The 9,233-nt window shown below is 38.2% G+C and overlaps 1 protein-coding gene across 1 annotated transcript in view; it reads right to left on the bottom strand.

Moving 5' to 3' along the window:
- The window catches only part of THADA (Thyroid adenoma-associated protein homolog), a 212,528-nt gene extending 204,839 nt beyond the window's left edge, over positions 1 to 7,689 (bottom strand). Inside the window, exon 1 of the mRNA XM_083111408.1 lies at positions 7,586 to 7,689. The gene's annotated coding sequence lies outside the window, so the exon portion shown is untranslated. The remainder of the gene's footprint in view (positions 1 to 7,585) is intronic.
- Between the last annotated feature and the right edge of the window lie 1,544 nt (positions 7,690 to 9,233).

Raw genomic sequence — 9,233 nt, forward strand, 5'->3', positions numbered from 1 at the left:
ACACACAAAGAAACGCCCATGCTATAGCCAGGAATCACATCCGGACCCTTCGGTAGCGAGATCGCGAGGCGGACATACCCACTAGCGTAATGGTAAGGCTGTTGTCTTGTAATGAAAGGTTACCGGGTTCTATCCCGAAGGAGGCGCATCTTGGGGACAATTCGGGAGCTACTTACGAACAATGTTAGCGGACTTGGGTCTCGAGCCAAAAGACAGAGGCGATGGGACATCCGTCACATAATGAATAGTTGCTTGGCATGCATTGCTCCTGAAAGGATAGTGCTCCATGGGTGGTTGTATTTTATTAGTAATTTCTCACCCCCATACATATTTGCAGAAATAATATTTTGCAAACAGATGGGGCAAATTTCCATTCTTAAAACTTGATTTCTGCTTTTTTCCAAGTTGGGTTGCCAGAACAACTGCGAGAGGGTTTAAGTGCGGAAATGAAATTTTCGTGGTTGTAGCTTTCGCGCTTATTCCGGTGTTCAAGTTTGGTTTCGTGCTTAATCCGTTTCACTGTAATTCCTTTCACTCTTAATTCATTTCGCGGTTATTCCACCAGCGTGCAAATAAGGTTAAATGATTGATGATTCAAGAAGGGTAAACACAGTTATGTTTATTTATTTATTATTATTATTATTATTTTTGTGGTTTTGCTTATTTTCTCTTGTTCTATCTTCCTACATTATAGTCATTCTTTCTGATTCCATTTCACACAGAGCATATCTGATCGGTTTGACTATTTTTAGTTAATGCCCTCTTTTATTGAACGCTTCAAAGGTTTGCTTGTTCTTACTTCTTTGGTTCTCTTCACAACCGCCATTTTCTTCTGAATATATTCTTCATATATATCTGTTGTTTTGAACCTTAAATTATTATTTCTTGACACATTTCGCGCCTTTTTGCTTATGTTCTTTCAATATTGTTGTTCTTGAAATTGTTTTAATGTTTTGCTTGTTCTAACAGCCCTTTTCTCTTTCATGATCTTCAGTCTGTTGTTATCGAGGGCTTCTTTTGGGTATCCGTCTTGTTCCGGTGGATTCACCTATTTTTGCCTCCAATTACATACTTTCTAGCTCTATTCTTTGAGTTCCCTCGTTGCATTTTAATAGTTGATGCTATCGCGTCAATTATATTTCATAATCACGTCGTCATTTTTAAATAATTCAAAAGTCCCAGAAAGGCAAGGACAAGAGGAGGCGCTTCTTTGGTTTCCAGGACTACTTTGTCAAGTGGAAAAGTCACGACGGCCTTGCACGGGAGTTAATTTCATACATCAGATCCTCCGTAAATGTGCAAGTTCACTTCCGGAAGCGAGCATAAAATAACTCACGTGGATTGGATGCTTAATGGCATGAACACGATTCGTTAGGCCGCCATGTTTCCCTTCTTCCATATACACTCTAGACTAGACGTGTCTTCACGTGGCAAGTCGCGGGTGTTGTTTTTTCCCTTTTTATCGGGAGGGAAAATCTCATCCTTCTGTGCTGCCCTCTTTGGCTCAGTTAACGCGACATCTTGCCTGGTGTGCGCGCCACTTCCGGCGTCAGGGCTCTTCATGCGCTAATCTGATCCGGAAACAAAGTCCACTGCACGCTAGCGTGCAAGGTCATTTTATTACTAACCCACATTTTTCGCTCCTGAGAAATGGATGAGTGTTTTTATAGCTTTTGCAAGTCTGAAATTTGGTCGGGTTTTTTAAAAGATGGGTCACGGTTGACGAGATTTATTTCCATACAGTTTTAGCACGTCATGGGTTGATGAAAATTGGACGCCCTGTTGCAAAAAAAACTTAATTTTTTGTTGTGGACAAGATACATAGTGATGTAGAGCTCAGGACATGGTTAAACGAACTATATTTCCTGTAAATTATTGCAGCTATTAATCTCTTCCTTCACCATTTTTCAGTGTATACAATGGAAACGAACCGTTGCTGAATTTATTCTGCACAAATAGTCAAAGTCAGAATAGTCAATATTGTAATATTGTATTAGACAGAAGTTTCCTGAGTGGGTGATATCAGGTGAGTATATTTCCAGGAATGTACATGCACGGAGCAGCTCTGGGATTCAGCCAACCTCTATTAATGGGTACCTAGGGGGTAAAGGAAAATGCGGCTTTAACCTCCACAAATGGCCGAGATTGTGAATGTGTGAGGCATTACTTCCACATCTCCCCCATGCGTTCACTGAATGTTGCAATATGCTGGAGATATCTTATTGGACACACGTGTCTACTAAAGAGTTCCAAGTCAGTTGAGTTTCCAAATAAATGTAGGCTGAGTACCCGATGTCAAAGTTTTACGAGCGAGCTCGATATTTTAAATTGTCATCTAGTGCCTGGCTCATCTCAAGTCCATTATAATCTATTCCTACCTGAATAACCATTGTTATGTATTTTCTTTATGTACAGTACGAACAGCACAGGCTCACATATTTTGGTGCATTCTCCTTACTGAATTCGTTGTTTCAGTCTGGTCTTATTGAATTCCATCGTACTTGTCTCGAATTTTCAGCATTAATCGTACCTCCTCTACCAAGTCGAGAGATTTTGCGCTTCCGAATTACATTACCACCTCAGTCAACGGATGTAAACCCCAATACTCAATATTCTTTCTTGCCCTGTTGCTAAATGTGAGAATATAGTCTGCTTCAACAAAATTGCGGAACGTATCAATAACCTTCTTCAATGACGAAAATAACCATTTATTTACGTAGTTTGCACTTAAGTTTCATCACAGATAAATTTTTAGTGTAACCAATAACTTAGAACAATCGTGCACCAACTTGGAAATTAAACTAGGTTATGTGTTAATCTGATAGCTTTAAACGCCCGATACATAAGCAACCTTAAGGTTATTTTGAGCTGTGAAGAAAGCTTTATAAACGCCCACGGGTTTCTTAAACAAAAGAAAGATAATTTGATTTGCGATAAATACTTATCAACAAAGATCTTGATAAAGATATCCGGAATACAGATAAGACGCTAATACTCAAATGTGAGTGACGTGCAGACTTGTATATCTAAGGTCATGGTTTTACGTCATGTCATGTTATGTTGTTTTTTAAAAATTCGTCTAGCTCTCTTTTCACACTTTTCCTTCCCTCTTTTGTTATGGTGAACTTAACAATGTTCAGATTTTATTAAGTTTACCTATATGAGAATTTCCTATCCCTTGGTCATCGAAAAAAATCACTTAGCAAACGTACCAACAGAGGAACCAATCGGATAGCGCTCCTGATACAGGTAACTGAAGCTAATTGGGTGACTCATGTACAGGCTATTGCGGCATCAGTGTCTATTATTATTCTCAATTTATTAGGGACCAGATGAGGTTTAATTAAATCGACAGGGTAAAAATAGGGAAAAAATTGTCAGGGGAATTTCAAGCAGAGAAAGGAGGGTGGTCTAGCATCATTGTTGGCTGTAGAATCATTAATTTGAAGAGCTGGTACAATTAGAACAGTGACTCTTGTGAATAACATCTTAGAAATTTCTACCATATGGTGATGACCTTAATAAAATCGGAAGAAGTAAGTATAAGAAGTGCAGAAGAAACATTCAGTAACATAGTGAGAGAATAATTCAAAATAGGATTAGAATGTAATGAACAGAAAACACAATTTATGGTCGTAACCAGGAAAGAATCAGCATGGCCTGTATATTTCCGTAGAGAACTATAAATTTCAGGTAGCAAGAGAATTTACATGCTTGAGATCAATAATCAACTCAAATAATGACCCAGTCAAGCAAAGTGAAAAAATTACGATATTTCAAGAGTAAAATTAATTAATTTTTGGAACGTTGATGCAGTAAATCAAAATATCAAAAAGTGGTTCTCTAGAAATGTTCTTTCTCAGTGCTCAGTTAAAATTTGAAAATTTCTTGTCGATGGTTCCCGTGATAATTGTGACAAGAGGCTTGACGAGAAAAATCAGGGTATAGGATGATGAAGCCATGAGAAAAAGCTTCATACATCAAGATGGTCGATATGTTTCAAAATGGCGACTAAAGTTTAAATCCAGCTTGCTCAGGTGAAGTATTTTTGGATGTCAGGTAGATAGGAGTGTATTCAATATTGAATAGATCAACAACTAGGGTACAGAAGCAATCGAATTGTCTTTCGGGTGCGACACTGCATTGTAAAAACCTGTGGGAATGAGAGAAGACAGTTGCAAGTTTTTTTTAGTAGATTGTTAACTCTCATTGCTCGCAAGAACTTTTCATCCTGGAGCTATTTGTGTTTTTCTCTAGGTTTCTCCCCCTTTCACCCAGTACTCAGGATATGACGTACTCGTGACCTCCTCGGTGAGGAAAGAAATTCAACACCAAAGAGTCACTTTTCTCTGCGTGAGTCACTTGCGAAAGCATCTGTCGGGGAACAACAGTCAATTTGTCGGTTCTGTGCTTATTCATAACTCCACGTCACCGGGTTAAGGCGGGAAGCCTTCTTTGACGAGGCGATTTCCGGTCTAGTGTGCTGATAAGAAAAGTTTGGAAGGAAAGAACAAGTTTCGTGCGTGTTTCGCTTATGACTCATTGCATGATCTAATTAGTTTTGAGGTAAATAGTAAATAACCCCCCCCCCACCAGGAAACATTTATCAACATATCTTCTAACTAGGACTAAATTAAACATTATATGTTGTTAAATCTTTTAAGGTCATTCAAAGATTACATAACCATCCGAAGTATGATGGTTGGTGCTCTATTGAACAGTTACATGGCTGGGAGTTGAGGTTGATTTAATTTCTACAAAAGCAATTAATATGTAAAGTATGGTAAAATATACGGATCACTAAAAGTCACCCCGTTTAGGCCTTGTACGTACTTGTGTATTATACCATCATCATGAAGTTCGTAAACAACGTTATCTAAGCTTAATCATAAGTAAAGCCTTGATTTTGCACTAAATGCCTGTTTTCTTCTTGTGAGCAGTTTCGCAGGTTTTCAATACAAGAAATGTAACATGTGCTCTCCCTGCAAATCAGTTTCTTTAAACGATACATAAAAGCAAATTTTCTGGAGAAAGCAGCGATGAAAAGTCTACCATTCTATGGATCCGCTATGTATGTCTATATGCAACATGAGCTAACATTTTGGCTTATGTGTTTCTCGGAACTCTAGCTACTGTACTGAATGAATATTAGTCTTGTTAGATAAATTATTGCCATCCAAATTGACAAGGATCACTATTCGAGCATTCCAACGTTACGTGTGCGACAATTCACACACAAAATGTAAGGTTCTATACATAAGATTGGATTAAAATATTCAAAATAAACTGATTTCATAGAATTGTGAAGTAATTGGTGCTACATGCAAACAAACGAAAAGAAAAACCTTGAGTATGATATAGCGGGAATGCATGAAAAAGATTGACGAAAATATGTTACGTGAGTGACGTTTTCAAAATGTAGCAAAATTTGACTTCATTTGTCTGTGAAAGATGCTAGTAATTTTTGTTAGTGAAATATACAAATCACATGCATTCACAAACATTTAAACATTAATGCAATTTACACAACACTAATAGTTTTCACATTAATTCATTTTGTCATTTACATGAAGTAGGACCAATTTTCGTGGAATGCCCCTATTACAGGATGAGGTAAATATTCTCACTGTGAGTTCTGATTTCTTTTTAACGCGCCATCACTTTCTTTACTTATTATTTTGGTATTTTTCAACTTCGGCAAGAACACTTTCTCACCATGGCTCCATGTTGTATCACTGCGTACAGCATTACAGCAGGTAACAACAAATGTAGATACAAAAAGCTCAAATGAAGGGGGAATGCGGGAGTATGGTATCCCCCAGCTACTAAAAGTTTCGCAAAGCTGTCTCACTATCACCATGTTATATCATGCATCCCCCAGGTTAACACCAGGGTTCGACCAAACATCCTCCCAGCTAACATTTTCTTCTTGAAGCGCTGATGTAATTAAGTATATGTGCATTACTAGAGTGCGCGTCAAATCTCCTGCATATGGCCTTAAACGGCTGAAGAGCACCAGCGAATCACAGACGTGCGGCGTTGCCTAGTTCCGTGCTCTCCGTGACAAGGCGTTTCGCTCAAACACGCTGTCTCTTTTCCGGTGTATGATTTCGACATGGCACAGCTGCAGTGCGCTGCTATTGGCTATCGCCATATGCAGGAGATTTGACGTGCACTCTAGCACAGTGTAAATTTTGTAGCTTATAATTTTCTGAGGAATATGAGCTTGGATTTTCACAGTATTCATCCATTACGTAATAGTTCTGTAGCGGTTAAATGTAAGATTAAAAGTGGAAATTTCGGGTATAGTATAGGAACGTTCTTCTCAAACTGAAATGGCCTTTAGAAAATTAAAATCCAATAATGAGTTACGGAGTTACTCACTCATAGAGATATGTCCACTTTATGTACAGATAGACTAATCGGAACTGGACCTACAATTTAAAGTGGGATCCGAACTACTACGTGCCTCCACCGGGTATCGAACCCGGGTTGACGACATTACCACTATGCCATTCGGGGAAGTTAAGGATCTGAAGGTAGCGTTTCATGCCAGCCATTGTTATGACTACGGGAGAACTGGATATAAAATTTGGTGCTAGTTGCCAGAGTTAATGACACACTGTTCAGGCACGTCTTCTGAAACGCCATTCGAATATATGGTCAAAACTGCAAAGGAACGTTAACTTACTTTAAATTATATGTATATAAACACCTCCCCATGTGTGTGTGTGTGTGTGTATATATATATATATATATATATATATATATATATATATATATATATTATATGCTGTGTGCTACCTACAATATTTAGCAATTTCAATGTGCAAATATAGTCAACTGTCAATTAGTAAAATGTTTTCCTTCATTTTTAATATAGAGTTTTTAAAAGTTGCCCTTCATGGAAAGGCCGGATACGCCCGTGGCCGTGCACAACAATGAATAGAGTGGACACCATTGGTTCTGAGAAATTATTGTTTCAGCATGACTACGTTGCAGAAATAAGTCAATAAGAGTAATTGTAACAACAGAAACTCAATGTTCAATGCAATCTGCACGAAAATTGTTCTGAAGGCTGAAATGTTTGCTTAGACAGGAGTGGAACTGCTTCTGGTTTAGCAAAATGCATAGATCCTTGAGGGTTGACTACTTGTTGTTGTCTTCTATTTCTTTATTGTTCGTATATCTTGGCCAATAATAGACGAAATTCAGCAAAGCTATAATATAGCCAGTGCTCGAAGGAAAAATTGATAGGTGGGGTGAGTTTCCTTCAGCCTTGGGGCTAGCTGGGGTAGCTCCTATGATTAAACATAGTGGCAATATTAACAACTGGGATGTCTTGAGTAATGATTCCCTGCTGATACTGATAGCATACTTCGGGCATATATTACATGTGACCTATATTACATGCATACTGCAACGGCTTCTAGGATGTGTTTTGTCCTTGGACAATGTTGATGACGAAGCGTGCAAAATTGCATGTCAAAGCATGTGCTTCTGTAATTCCATTCCCACTGAAGCCTACATAAAAACTACTGATAACGGCATAAGATTACTGCAGAAAAAAATGTAAAGAAATAACCTTGATGGATCTTTTTCTCACAAATTAACTGCTATGTACTTCAGGAACTGTCTAATATAGTGTTTGATGCCCAATTAGCTTCATGATGAGAGTGTCCTTCAAACTTTTTTTTTTACGAATTCTGAAATGAAAGAATGGTTTAACTTAGAAGAACAAAGAAGCCCGACATATACCTATTTCTCATTGAAAATTTTAAGCAAACATTTAGAATCAGTACCGTGATAACGAAAGGTGTGACTATATTTCCAAATAATATATTGTTATGGGAATTATAGTTCATGTTTGCATACATCTAACACTGAAGATAAACATAGACGATGTTTTAATAATTTCCGCATTGCGTCCTAAGTTCATACTTAATCTGTTTTATCCACTACGGAAAAACTGACCTGAGAAATAGTTATTATATAATAATTGTGCAATATCAATTGATTTTTATCTCGTTACTGTTATTTGTGTATGGTTGAAGTTTATTTTTGTGCGGATACCTTAAGTGCCTTGTTATAAAGATATTAACATTACGGAAATAAGGAATAAGTGCTGAAAGTTAGTCTCCTCAATGTCTGAGAGCGTCGAGTGGTTGACTCTTGCCTCGCCATCGAAGGTTAAGTGTTCGAGTCGTGGCTTTGACATGGGTGTTCTCTTGCGAGCATCCCTTCATAGGTTTCATCTAATCATTCATCTAATTCATCTAGTCTGAGTTATTGAAAAATACTGAATGCAATGGATGTGCTCGGTAACAAAGAAGAAAGAAGGACGAGAGTTTTGTCAGACGATAATATTAGAAAGGACTTCTTGCAAGAAATTACTGGCGAGAGTATTATTATCTCAGGACTAAACACAGGACATGAGGATTGTTGTGACAGGTAAAGCATACGCTGGGCACGTTACATTACTCTTTGAGAAGATTGGAATAAGAAAATTGAATTGAACAAAATTGCTGTTTAAGTCCATTTTATGCACAGATAGGCTAATCGGGACTGGACCTACGGTTTAAAGTGGGATCCGAACTACTGTACAATGTGCCTCCGAACCCGGGATAAGAAAATAATCACAAGGAACTCGACGTGCATGAAATCTACACAGTTAAAGTGTAATTTTGCTATGTGTGATCTTCTCGCATGATGCATTTTAGTGCATCACACGGAACAGCAATCCCCCTCTATGCATTTATCTATGCATTTGGATGCACCGAAATGCATCACCAGCATTTTGCGCATTTTAATATGTTACTGGAGTCAACATATTTGTATCAACTGACACATTTGGAATTCTGTGTGTAGGTTTTGTTGCTTTAGTAGAGTCAGCTTATTTCTGGAGTCTCTGACCCATCTTACATGAAGGTCCTGAGCGAGTATATTGTGCAATGTTGCTCAGCAGGTGCCTCCCACTCAACGCTCTACGGCTCGGGACGCATGCGCAGAAGGTTACAGCGCATTTCACTGCGCAGTCTTCTCCGCAGCTGGCTCTAGACTAGGATCGCTTGCTAGCATTACGATTAAACCCATATTATGGACATGGGAGAACCCTCTTTTCTCATTCTACTTTTGTCATGTCTACATTGAGTTTGTGTACAGTAAATCCACTGTTCGCCCCCAACGATTCATGTCTTCATGTATTTAACATAATCATTCCTTCTGATAATATA

Source organism: Lepisma saccharinum, chromosome 25, assembly GCF_977018435.1.
Source record: "Lepisma saccharinum chromosome 25, izLepSacc3.1, whole genome shotgun sequence".
In the NCBI taxonomy this organism is placed as follows: Eukaryota; Metazoa; Arthropoda; class Insecta; order Zygentoma; family Lepismatidae; genus Lepisma; species Lepisma saccharinum.